This window comes from Nycticebus coucang, chromosome 8 (genome assembly GCF_027406575.1).
Source record: "Nycticebus coucang isolate mNycCou1 chromosome 8, mNycCou1.pri, whole genome shotgun sequence".
Taxonomy (NCBI): Eukaryota; Metazoa; Chordata; class Mammalia; order Primates; family Lorisidae; genus Nycticebus; species Nycticebus coucang.
The window spans coordinates 55136055-55149224 of NC_069787.1; the positions used below are offsets into that span (position 1 = coordinate 55136055).

The 13170-nt window shown below is 42.1% G+C and overlaps 1 protein-coding gene across 2 annotated transcripts in view; it reads right to left on the bottom strand.

Annotated features, from left to right (window-relative positions):
- CACNA2D3 (calcium voltage-gated channel auxiliary subunit alpha2delta 3) overlaps window positions 1-13170 on the bottom strand; it is a 913362-nt gene that overhangs the window by 847440 nt on the left and 52752 nt on the right. The gene's annotated exons all lie outside the window — the stretch shown is intronic.

Below are 13170 nucleotides of genomic sequence, written 5' to 3' on the forward strand. Positions count from 1 at the left end.
GGCCACGGGGGGGCAGAGTTGGGATTAGAATCCAGCTTTACAGACCCCAAATCTGCGTCCTATCCAGGGAACCTTAACACCTCTGCAGTTGCAACCAAATCTTATCAAATGTATCTGGAATATTTTACTCATCATCTTCTAAGGAAAGATAGAAGAAAGAGATTTGCTTTTCCTGGAAGCAAAACGGGCTATTGTCAGTGGTGTTGCTGTGAAAGAGAAGATGAGAAATCACGCCAAGAGAAGCACTTTAAGAATCACTTTCAAAGGTTTCTGTAGACGGAAACTCTGATAGCAGCATGCTTAGGGAGATAGAAGCTGGAGCTAAAATTCAAAGCTTATAATGATGCGAGGTTTTAAGTCTCTAGATTTTGTGAAAGAGGAAAATGGGGTGTGCTTGTATTGGAGGGGGGCGGACACCACTCACCTTTAAGTTACCATCAGCTAATCCTAAAATCATCTCACTGCCTTCTGTACAGGAAAGAGGTTTTAATAAACACATTTTCTGGATACCACATCTTAGCAGCCACTAACAATTTATAATAACTGCCCCCTCCAGTAAGGGATACTAGGGCTATGAGCTGAATGTTTGTGCCCTCCCCCAAAGTTCATATGTTGAAATCCTTACTCCCAAGGTGATGGTATGAAGAGGTTGGGGGTCTTTGAAAGGTGATTAGGTCACCAGAGCTCCAGTCTTATGATTGGGCTTACTGCCCTCATATATAAGACCTCAGAGAGCTAGTTCACCCTTCATATAAGGGGAAGACCTCAGAGAGCTAGTTCACCCTTCGTATAATGGGAAGACACATCTAGAAGGAACCAGGAAACTGCCCCCCACCAGACACCAAACCTACCAATGCCCTGGTCTCAGAATTATCAGCTTCCATAACTGTGGGAAAAATTTTCTTTTGTTTGCAAGCATTTTACTAGAGCAGGCCAAATGGACTAAGACAACTGGGAAAGAGCATTTATGAAGCTGAATTGTTGTATGTGAAAATCAAAAAGTATAAAATTATGTTTATTTATTAACTTTAATGATAGAAGAATTAAAAAAAAAAAACTCTCCCTCTGTAAAACAATCTAAGCTGAAGGCACAGCTGATGGAGAAACTGGCCTGTCTGTGGGGTCTACCTGATGAGACTAGGCCTCAGGACAACCTTGCCTTACCCCTCTGCCCAAGGAGTGGCAAGGACTTCCTACAGACCTCTCTAATCTACCACAGCTCCAGAGCACTTCCTTCTGAAGCTAACAAGAAATAGCTCTCATCTCAGTGACTTGCCAGAGAAGCCCAGCCTGCCTGCCAACTCTACCTCACATGGGACATTCATCCAACACCACATGGCAGAGCTCTGATCCCTCCTTACACCTCCTCTGCTCTGGATCTCAAAGGGTTGAGAAGGAGAGAATAAGGAATAAGACTTGCTTGAAGAGCCTTAAGACCACTTAATGCCTTTGTGTTTGACTTTGGTTCTGTCCCTAACCAGCCTCACGATAAAATTACCTGCCACTGAGGACAGTTATGCAATCTTAATTAATGGATAAAAAATCTATTGCCTATCTCACCTTCTATAGACTCAGACAGACTCCTCCAATCTCTGCAGGGTCCTTGTACTCCAGTCGTTACGCTTTCCACATGATCATGGCCAGCACTGGCTACATAATTTATGGAACTGAGTGCAAAATGAAAATGTAGGTCTTACTGTTCAAAAATTATTAAGAATTTCAAGATGATGGGCGGCACCTGTGGCTCAAGGAGTAGGGCGCTGGTCCCATATTTGGCGGGTTCAAACCCAGCCCCGGCCAAAAACCAAAAAAGAATTTCAAGATGATGACAGCAGAATATTCAACCAAACTTAGGCCCTTCTAAACATGGGTCCTTATGTGACTGCATAAGTCGCATACCTAGGACCTGAGCCCTGATTATGCTAAACCCAGTAATGACCCATGAAGATCCATGAGCACAATTAACTCTAGTCATTGTTTTGAAATATTCATACAAAAATAATTTTTTTTAGACACTCAACCCCTTTCAGAGCCATAGACATCATACTTAGTATCAGTGGGCTGTTTTCAAGGGGAGCCTTTTCTTAATCCGTCTAGCTATGATGGTCTAAACAAACACGATTCTCCGCTGGGTATCTTAGAGGAACTAAGTCCACACACAAAGCCATCCCAGTTGACATACTGGCCAAATAGGAATGGAAGATCAGAATTTACAATCACATAATCTAAGAATTTCGTCCATAAATTTGAGCCCTTACTTCCCTCAGAACAGGAGTTACTTTAGTTAATGCTTGCAATAAAATATGTAGAGTTGTGCTTGAGGCTCTGAGGCTTAGATATCAAGGCTTTACTTTTGACTGAGGCTGGATGTATTGAAGGAGGAGTGGAGAAAATTCTTTCAACTTGGCAAAGTCAGTCAAAGGCCAAATCCATTATCCTGAGTTGCTGGGGACAAATACTGCAAATGATATCAGAAGGGCCTGCCAAGTACTAAATGAGTGACACCCTATGTTCTAGAGAACTTGGCAGCTAATATCACCACTAATGCCACACTAATGGTAAACAATAAACTAGCCATTTTGGAAGTTTGGAACTTATGAGTCTGTTAGAGAAGGAGTCCTGTGCTCATTACCTTTGCCCTGAAAAAGGCATGAAAATCCCTCGTATATAAAGAAACGGTAACCTTGGAACAACGAGCTAGGCGGGAAACCTAGCAAGCTAGGCGGGAAACCTAGCAAGCATGGCCTCCCATTTGCTTCCGCAGCAGGAGAAACCTTGTCAAGCATAGCTTTGGGTGCAGTTCTGAGGGCATAATGAACACAGACTCTGCCAGAATGCCATTGCCTACCCCAACCAACAGCCAGGAAGCAGTTAAGGATTTACCAGGTCCCAGGGCTGCAGCCTCTGTGTCACTGTCCTTGGTGCTGAACCACCGGTGCAATCCTCAGCAGCATCATCCCTTCAGGGTAATTCCCGCACAGCCTCTCCTGCTGTGCGGTTTTTCCTAGTCCATTTCTGCTAATTTGATAACAGTGAGCGTAACAACAGAAAACATGGAACAAACACAACCCTGGCCTACGTTGAACAACTGATGCAATGAGTTCTGCATGATATGATCCACAGCTATACGTTCTAAGCAGCTAGGGAACACATAGCCCTCTTACTGCTCTAATGCTGTCTGTTTCCCTTCATGCCCCACAGTGCTCAATACATACCATTATCCCCTCGATCTGCAATTCTGGGTTTGTGGGTCAACTTCCTTTATTTGTATGTGAGCTCCCTGAAGAAAGGGCCTATGTTTCATGAGGGTAAGAACACAAATTGTCAAGTCCTTAAAAATATCTGTGGTTTCTGTGTACTTAGTTCCTACAATATCAAAGTGAGAGACAGGCATCGTGGTATTTAATATTCAACTGAGTACACAAAGTTTTATTTACTAGCATCTAAGACAACCCAGAAGGCTGATCGATCACTCCAGACACAGATGGAGTCATGTGGATCATAAAGGCCAAGATGTCAAGTGACTCTTCCAAGGTCACTTCTTTCATCAGCCATGCCATTGACGTAAGCCTTGCTGACTCAGCCATAACTTGGAAAATCACTATACCCAGAAGTGCTCCCAAGGACAGCAGCAGAGAGAGTTTCCTGAGAAACTATCTAGTTCCCAACACCTGACCCAGAGAAAGTCATTATAGTGTTTCTCATAGATGCATGCAGTTCAGACTGCAAGGAATGCCCAGCCTTTCCTTTCCCTCCTCACGAGGCCAACTCAGGATCATGCCACACCTGGAGGTCAACAGGGCTTCCCTTCGGGAGGCAGGTAGGAGCAAAGCTATCTTGGCCTCTGAGATGGAGAGGTTTGCCGTTAGTGAGCATTTGGGCTGGATCTGAGATTTTAAAGGCTCATTCCCTTTAATTCACCTTCTTTATTTTAATACTAACTCAGTTAAATTTTTTTCATAAGGCCTAAGGAAGGAGATACCATAAATCCAGATATAGCAGAGAGCACATTAAAAATGCAGTTCTATTATCTTAAAACTAGAGATGTAATTAGAGCAGTCATGTAATATGAAGAGAAATTGCCAGAAAAATATTTTAAAGGCCTGGCTGAAAAGAGAAAAAGGTCCATATCATTTAATCTCTAATACATTAAGAAAGAAGAAGAAAAATACGCCTTCGGATCTCTCAAATACTTCCCCATTGCCCCCTAAATTATCATTTTCACTCAGCCTTTCTGTTCCACGTGCATAATTTACTGCAGTGCACAGTAGCCTCATTTCTTCCTTTCTCCACCCAAGAAGCATATATCTTGGGATAATGTGGAGTCATCCCTAGATTCATCCAAACAATCTGTGTCTTTGGGGATACCTGAAATTATTTGAATAGAGCATTTCCTCCTGCTGTACTTACTGTTAACTGCAAGAGTTCACCTAAACAAAACAAAACACTGTATCAGGTCACTACAGTTCATTCACCAAGTCTCACAGTGAGTGCCCGTAGTGTGTTGGGTTCCCTGTCCTCCTCCCATCCTCAAGGCTGGAGATACAAACTAGAGCTCCGAGTTGGAGTAAGGGCAGAGAAGGAAAGGAATAATAGCAGCATAGTTGCTTAGGGCTGTGATACAGGATACAACAGAGAGCTCTGGGAGGATATGTGAGCAGGACGCAAGGATATGGGACCCAAGAAGGCCTCTGGGGGAGGGATGCTTGAGCCAGGTCTGGGAGGCTGACTAGCAGTTACTCCATCAAGGGAAGAGGCACGTTTTATACAGCAAGAGGGAAGAGCCTGGCGTATGTAGCAGTGCAATCAACAGACCGGGAATCTAACACAGGGTTGCCAAACTATGACCTGCCACCTGTTTTTGTAAATAAACTTTGCAAAACGTAACCATGCCTATTGTTTATCTATTGTCTATGTCTGTTTTCACAATATAAGGGCAGAGTTGAGAAATTGCAACAGAGACCTTATAATTCACAAAGCTCCCAATATTTTCTGTATGGGTCTTTAAAGAAAAAAATCCTTTGATCCCCTGGTCCGAAGGATCTGGTGCTTAATCTAAAGAATAATATACTCGTTAATAAATATAAGTCAACCTTTAGAAGTCATGTTACGGACTCCTAAAATCTAAAGCTTCATTTCTAGAAGTTTGCTGCAGGCAAATTAAAATGTTGGTTGTTAAATAAGTGAGAAAAGCCAGAGTAAAATTAAATAGGCTTCTTTCTCAGGACTTTCCAGAGCCTTGAATGTACAAATTGCTCCATCACCAAAAAAAAATATTTTAAAAGCAGAATTTCTCAAAGTTATTTGCTCCAAAAACTCTTTTTGTGAAGAACTCCTCTTATGCAGGAAAATTGTTCAATTCTAACATAAGTGTTTATTTTTGCACCCTAAAGCACTTACATGTCAGGACAAAGCAATGCTTGGAAACCTCTGGACTCTGTGAGCTATTTAGACGAACTGCAATCTGAAAAGTACAACAATGACAACTTTGTGATACTGAAATAGATTTTCTCGTTATTTCAGCTTCCAAACTGATGTGTTCATTACTGCCCTGTCAACAGAATTCCAACATCTATGAACAGAACATACGGGAAACGTACACAAGGCCCTCCTGCTGCCAAGGCACTAGGGCTCTGGTTCAGGCCCATGGGGTGGCAGCATAATGCCAGATGAATTCTGGGAGGGCTTCTCTGCCTAACTAAATCACCGGTCACTCAGAAGTCATTCTTGTCACCAAAAGTGGAAACGGTTGGGCTTCTTGCCTCAGAACGTTGTTGACAGAGACAAATACTGTAGGGCTCTGCCCTTAGCTCCAGAAAATTCCAGAATCCCAGTTCTAAAGAAAACCTCCCTCTGATTTCCACACACATTCACTACTCTGAATCAAAGAAAAAAATAGAAAGAAATGTGAGGCATGAAGGGATGAGAACTCAAGAAGCTCATCTCCCAAAATGAATTCAATGTTACAAGTATAATAATAACCTGTGTAAACCACATCCTGTTCCCTGGTGTGCTGGCTCACTTCATGTGGGAGTTGGCCACCAGGGCAAGGGAAAGATGAGGTGGGGGCTGTGCTAAAGCCTATGTGTGCTCAGGGGTGGGAGGGAGACAAATGTCCTGTTCTCCTAAAGCCAGTGGTGGGCACAGCGTGGGATCAGACCCAGACTTAGGGCCCCCAGGCTCAGGATCTTGGGCAAACAACTATACGCTCTACACCTCATTTCTATGCCTCTGAAATTTGAGGGCAGGTGGCAGGTCATAAGGCCTTAATATAGAGCCCAGCACACAGTGACCCATCGCTTGATTATGTAACAACACCTGCTGTAACCTGAGACTGCAGCAACACCCAGACCTCAAGAGTTTGTCAAGTGTGCAGTTAATGTTCAGACTGAACCTTTAGGGGGGATCCAGCTTTCCCCAACCAACCTGAACCTCTGATCTAGCTAGATCTCTGATCTAGCTCTGTAAGAGCACTGATTTCCTGTACTCAGTAAATCTGACCATGACACATTCTTGTGCGCATTGTAATAACTCTGCCTTCAATCTTGACCTCTGATGGCTAGATCTCATCTAAAAAAGACCATCACAAATGCACAGGGACACATACCCTGGAAAAAGCAGGTGATTTCACAGTAGAGGCAATTCCACATTCCCTAAAATGAAAGAAAGTCAGTTCAAAGCAAGAGAACTGCCCCCATCAGTCACTGCCCAAGTCCCTGTTGAACAGTCATCTGTTCTGTGGCTCCTCTTAAACCCAGGAGAACGTGAACCCAGAAACTGAGAAAATACAATACATTGAGATTTTGTATAAATATATACATATATACACACACAGACACACATAAGTATTAATCTATGAGCTTTCTAAAAGTAAAGTTCTAGAAAAGAAAAAGGCAGCTTGGCAAACAGCCCCCTAAGTATGTGGGCCTGGATGCAAATCCAGCCCAGCCTCATGACACTAAACAGGTCACCTTGTCTCCACAGGTTCCTGTTTCCTCTCAGCCCCCAAGGGGGAGGGCTACCCTAATCTCCACAGCTGCCTACCACCCTCGACACTAACACTGCACTGGGAACCAGAAATGGGTGCAAACAACTACTACGGAGTAACAGGGTCTCCCTACATTTCTTTCAATGCATGTTCTGAAAAGCAACAAAAATAACATTTTTTAAGCCCTGATTCTCCCAAACTCAATTCCACTTTCTTACCCACTGATAGTTGTGATGGGTTTTAATCCAATTTTGCTGGGGTCAAGCAAATTACATTTCACAGTGTGAAAAAATATTCTTTGGGAAGATAGGGTCAACCTCAGAGGAAAAAAAAAAATAGAGTAAAGCTTTGTTTCTGATTATTTCCCATGAAGATATGTAGAGTATATCTTTTAAATGGAGATGAATTGTGATTTAAAGAAGTGTTGTTATAATGTGCTGTGAAATAAACTCAGAAATAGGCTTTCTATCCGATGCCTGATAGATTAGTTCCTCTGCTTGTTAACTGAATTTGTGCCTCAGCTTCTATTCATGGCTCTGATTGTTATTTTCAAATTGTCACTTAAGCTATATGGCGTTTCTAGGATTTATTTTCCATCCTATGCCATGATAAGCAGTTTCTGCCATCCCAGCGGAAACTCTCAGTGAGGAAGTGATCGCCAAGGGCCCACTTTCCCAATAACCATCCGCAGCAGGTATAGAGCACTCAGCTATAGCAGAGGAAAGCCTAACCAGAATTCATTGTTAAACTTATCTAATGTAGTTGCTCTAAATCAAATAAGGTAGTAACAGCCATTTCAGACTTTCGTCTGTCTACCAAAGAAATATTAAATGTGAAAATAAAGCCATTCTCTGGATTTTTTTCAAAGGCAGCATCAAATCCTCCAAACTTATGATCTCCATCCTCTTCCCCAACCCAAGAATAAGAAATGTGTTTATTTATGCCAATGACCACTGGACTCCTAGCTTCTGATTTTATTTATTACACTATAATATTGCAGAAAGCCATTTATTATCTCTCCTTTATACTTAGAAAGAAAGGTGACAATATTTATCAAAAAATCATTATGATGTGAGATAAAAGCTAAAATTGGATTTCCAAAATAAAAATAGCAATCAAGCAAAATCTCATTTAAAGCAAATAGACTTCTCCACCCCGAAAGGAGTACTGAATGCTGATAAGTCCTCCCTGGTGAGTGCTGGACAAGGTTGTACTGCTAAGTGGCTTACCCAAACACCCTCATTTTTCATCAGTCCTGGCATAGGAAACGTAAGTATTTGCATTAAAATTACTTTGTAACTTCAGCTTTGGGGAATCTTAAACCTAACTTTGATAAATACTGTTGCCTGTAAATACATTTCCAGAAGGGTGTATTTATTGACATTGTAAGCCCACTAGATTATTAAAGGTATCAAATCCAGCTTCTAAATTTAGGTATTTGCTTTAAATCATCAAAAATATGATTTTAAAAACAGTTTGCATGTCCTGACAGCTTAATAACTGCCAGACTCCTTGCTCAGGATATCCATGCTTTCCTTTCTTCCTTACAATCACACTATAAGGGGTTCCTATTATTAAAAAAAAAAAAAAAAAAAAACTAGAGCAAAATAGTGAATAAACCTCAAAGCCTATGTTGACAGATAATCCATTAGTTCTTTAATAAGATGCTCATTAGAAAAGGCTGAAAAAAAAAAAGAAAAAGAAAAGGCTGGGTGTGGTGGCTCACGTCTGTAATCCTAGCACTCTGGGAGGTCGAGGCAGGTGGACTGCCTGAGCTCACCGGTTTGAGACCAGCCTGAGCCAGAGCAAGACCTCGTCTCTTAAAAAAAAAAAAAAAAAAAAAAAAAAAACAGGAGTTCTGGTGGGCACCTGTCCCAGATACTTGGGAGGCTAAGACAAAATAATTGCTTAAGCCCAGGAGTTTGAGTTTGCTGTGAGCTACGATGCCAAGGCACTCTACTCAGGGTGAAAAAGTGAGACTCTGTCTCGAAAATAAAGGTATTTATGAGACTTGGGCAAGCTCAAAAGAATTCTTTAATTCTTTAAAAATTAAATGAAATAGTTTATATCAAAGAGCTTAATTTTTTTTTTTTTTTGAAATATACATGATGGGTTCAAATCCTGAATCTACCCCCATCAGCTACAACAATAAAGTATGTGACCCTGAGCTCATGAAATAAAAAAAAAAATCTTTACATTATTTTATGGAGGTCATACATTAGGATAGATTTTAATAGGCATACACAATTTTAAGTCCAAGATTATATTTAGAATTAATCGAAAATAATTAGCAATGTCTCCTTATGTTAGAACATCTACCCACAACTACTGTTTATGTATATGTTTATGTAGGGTTATTACTAACTTTTCTAAAAATATAATTTGTACACTTGATCTTAGCCAAAAGTCCAAGAAGCAATAAAAAGTATAATTTGTAAATAGCCAATGTTCTTAATGAGAAGTTTGTCATCAAATGGTATAATTTATCCCTGGGGAAGTTTATTTACTTCCACAATCCCTCATGTTCACTGTTACTGCTAAATATGAATATATTGATTAATAGCAGCAAGATAATTGGTGTCCGATATCTATTCATCACCCTAGCTTATGTTCTTTATAAAGTACCTTCTTATATAATAAATAAGACCTTCGTGTTCTACCTGACAGCTTGATTAATGACCCCACAACCCAACCCTTTTTCACAGTAAGTGAAGGGTGAATATTTTAAATGTCAGCTGTTATGCTGTTTCCACTCAGGCTAGAACCATCCACCAGAAGAGGGAAGACTCCTGCTATACGTGGTGGGGGGCTGGGACCCTAAGAAACCTTTGTTATTCATCAGTCTGAGCTTGGCCAGATGGTCTGCCAGCTCAGTGACTTCTCTTAAGAATTAAAACCTACCAGGTACCCTCTTCCACAAATGTTTACTGAATACCTACTGGATTCTCAAGGGCCGCCCATGCTGTGAGGTTGGGCAGATAAGTATAGGCTTCGTGTATGTGATATATGCAGCTCTGGGGTCACTGACCAAGTACATCCCAGGACCTGAGCAGGGGAGCAGCCAGGCCTCTGGGAGAGGATACAGACATAGTTCTTAGAAGACTCCAAAGATGAAATGACACATGGCCTGGGCCTCTAAGGAAGATAAGACAGCAAACACACAGATAGACACTAACAACAACGGAAGCCAGGAACAGCATCTGGCAGTCAGGAGGGCTGGGTCCTAATCCCAGCTCTGCGGCCTGCACCTCTCTGGACTGAGGGAAGACTGGGTGGGACTTCAGCTTCAGCAGGGAGTTCACACATCTCAGTGACAGACACTGTGGGGTGCCTCTCTGGGCCTGTCTTCTCAGCCTGCCCAGAGGCCTAAGTGAGGTTACATGCTTGGCGTCACACCTGACACAAAGCAAGTACACAGCACACAGGCCCGTGCCTGTCCCTACCTGGTACACTGGGAGGCTCACGCCCTCCACTCACCTCCTGGCACTGTTGGGCAAAGGTCTCAGAAATGCAGAGTCACAAGGTCAAGCTAAGGTCATTCATCACCCACATTTCTGAAGATTTTTCTTTTCCTCTCCCAAGTAAGCTTTAACAAAACAGGCAAAGGGGGAAAAAGCCACACAAACAAAAACAAATGTGAGTTAAGACATAAAATGAAGGGAAAAGAAGAAGAAAAGAAACCTTCTCAGAAACTAAGGCTGAGAAATTTCAAGGCACAGATACAGATGGCCTAGGCTATAAAAGGGTTCAACCCGCAGACCCAGCTAAAGAATCTGAGAGGATGTCTGAGTCACTTCATGCCGCTATAACAAAATACTGTAGACTGGCTACAAAAAACAGACATTTATTTCTCATAGTTCTAGACCCTTAAAGACCAAAATCAGAATGCTGGCTGATTCTGTCCCTAGTAAGGGGCTCGCTTCCTGGTTTGCAGGCAGCCACCTTATCACTATGTCCTCATAGGTCTTCTTTATTCTTATTAGGGAGCGAATCCTAACCGGAAGACTCCACCCTCAGGACCCAATTAATTCCCAAAGACTCCATCTTCAAATAACATAACACTGGGAATTAGGCTTCAACATGGAAATTTTGAGTGGACATACAGGTTCTGTCCATAGCAGGTTATCCCAGAAAAATTTCCCCGAGGAGAGTTTCCTCCATCATCAGGCAGGAAGGATGAGGGTGTCGACGACTACCTCAGAATGTCTCAGCCAAGCAGCCTGAAGAATCAAGAATCAGTCTGGTCAGAAGAGAAGCATGAAAGAGGGGTGCCTCAAGGATAGCAGAGGGTTCCTGCACAAAGAGCTTGTCCTGGAAGGAGAAGCAAGAAGCAAGCAAGGTTCCCTGAAGGCCTGGCCTTCCAGATCTTTCTGCAGACCAGGAACCTACAGGCAGCCTCTGAGGTGCTGACAGAATATGTAAGCAGTCACATTTGGGTAAAACAGTTTAATCCTCAGTGTATTCATGGCTGTTTCTCATTCTCTTTTTCATCTTTCCAAACCAAAAAGATACTGGAACTCTTCTGAGGGTCACGGGAACTTCCCTGAAGGAGCTATACACAGCCTCAAGCCACCTCTGTCCCTCCACTCCCTCACCAAAAAGGTCAATGGTGTGAGCAGAGGCAGCACTGGGGACCATCAGCCACCAACTCAAATCAATATAGATGCTAAATTTTAACAAATATGCTTGTTACGTAAATAATAAAGCTTTAAAACCTTCACCTAGAGTGCCTTCCAAACAGAAGCTATCCAGAGATTCTGGAAACCTACTCTGCACCAGGTGACCTCAACGGTCAGCATCCCAGACTCTGCCTTTCTGTATAGCCCAGAACCAAAAGCCCTGGTTCCAAAGGAGGAAAATCCCACTCAACCATCTCATTTCATCCTTATTCATTTTAAAACTGCTTTCTTTAAAGGATATCATTTTTTATTTTGACAGATTATTTCTGTCAATGCTATCAATTAGTCGGCTTCTGACCAACTGTTCTGTTAAAGATGCAGAGACTAACTAGATTTAAGCAAAAGCATAAAGCTAATTTCATAATTTCCAGGAAAAAAACCAAGACAGTCCTCAGAAATAGCAAAGTGCATTTCAATGGGTGGTAATGCCATTCAACCTCGCCTTTTTGGTTGTGTGTCTGCTTATAAAGCACCGAGAAAATCTGAAAGCTTCTCCTGGTATGTGTACTCAAAGTGGCTGACCCCCTCACAGTCAAAAGCCAGCTTCTCTCTTCTGGCCCACTTTGGGAGACTAGAGTTACTGAAATTGCCAGACAATCAATACTTGATTGTCTTAACTGCTGTGGAGACAATTCTAGAAAGGAGGTCAGGGTAGGTATCCAGGAGGCCTGAAGCTGTATCTGAAAGTGATCCTAAAAAACAAAAAAGAAGTGTAGAGAACAGCAGAGCCTCTCATCTTATGGCAAAGGCCATTTTCTACCTATTCACCCCTGAGCTTCTAGCAAGTCTGTGCATTGCTGAGGGTTCATATGGCCAAATGATCACAGCAACTTCTGGAGAAGGGTCTGAACTCCAGAAACCAGCGGCTCTCCAGCTTTCTTCCCCATGCACTCCTTTTCACCTCGTCTTCCATTAGTTTCGCTTCCATCTCTATGGAAACTAGAGTGGGAAACAGGAGTCAGCCTTGAAAATGATCGTCAGAAACCATCCCTGATTCTATTTCCATGGAAACAGGTGACAGATCGGTGGAAATAAGGTAATCCTTTTTAAAACATTCTCCTTACCTAATTGTCCACCAGCTTCACAGAGCTGGAATTTGGGGATATATGTGGCTCATGAGTTACAAAAGCAGCAACATTCTCTTGAGGTTAAAGGTAAATATAGGGGACAAAAAGTAAGAATCCAGGGAAATTAGGAAAATGTTGCCTTGGCAGTAAGTAGGACATTCCACATCCATCAACATGGCATTTGCCTCAGCATCTTCACCATATATGACAGTTGCCTCTAAAAGAAACAAAACTCTTTTGGAAGCTTTATGACAGAAGGATCAAGCATAGGTAAAGGACAATTCTCCAAAATAGACAATTCTCCAAAGCTAAATATTCTATGAAATAATCCCCAGGAATCTCGATTGTTCAACAGGACTACTACCCCCGCACATACCCATAGACAGCAATCTGGTCATGAAACGTGACTGTTACTCCTACCACTGCTGTTACTAGG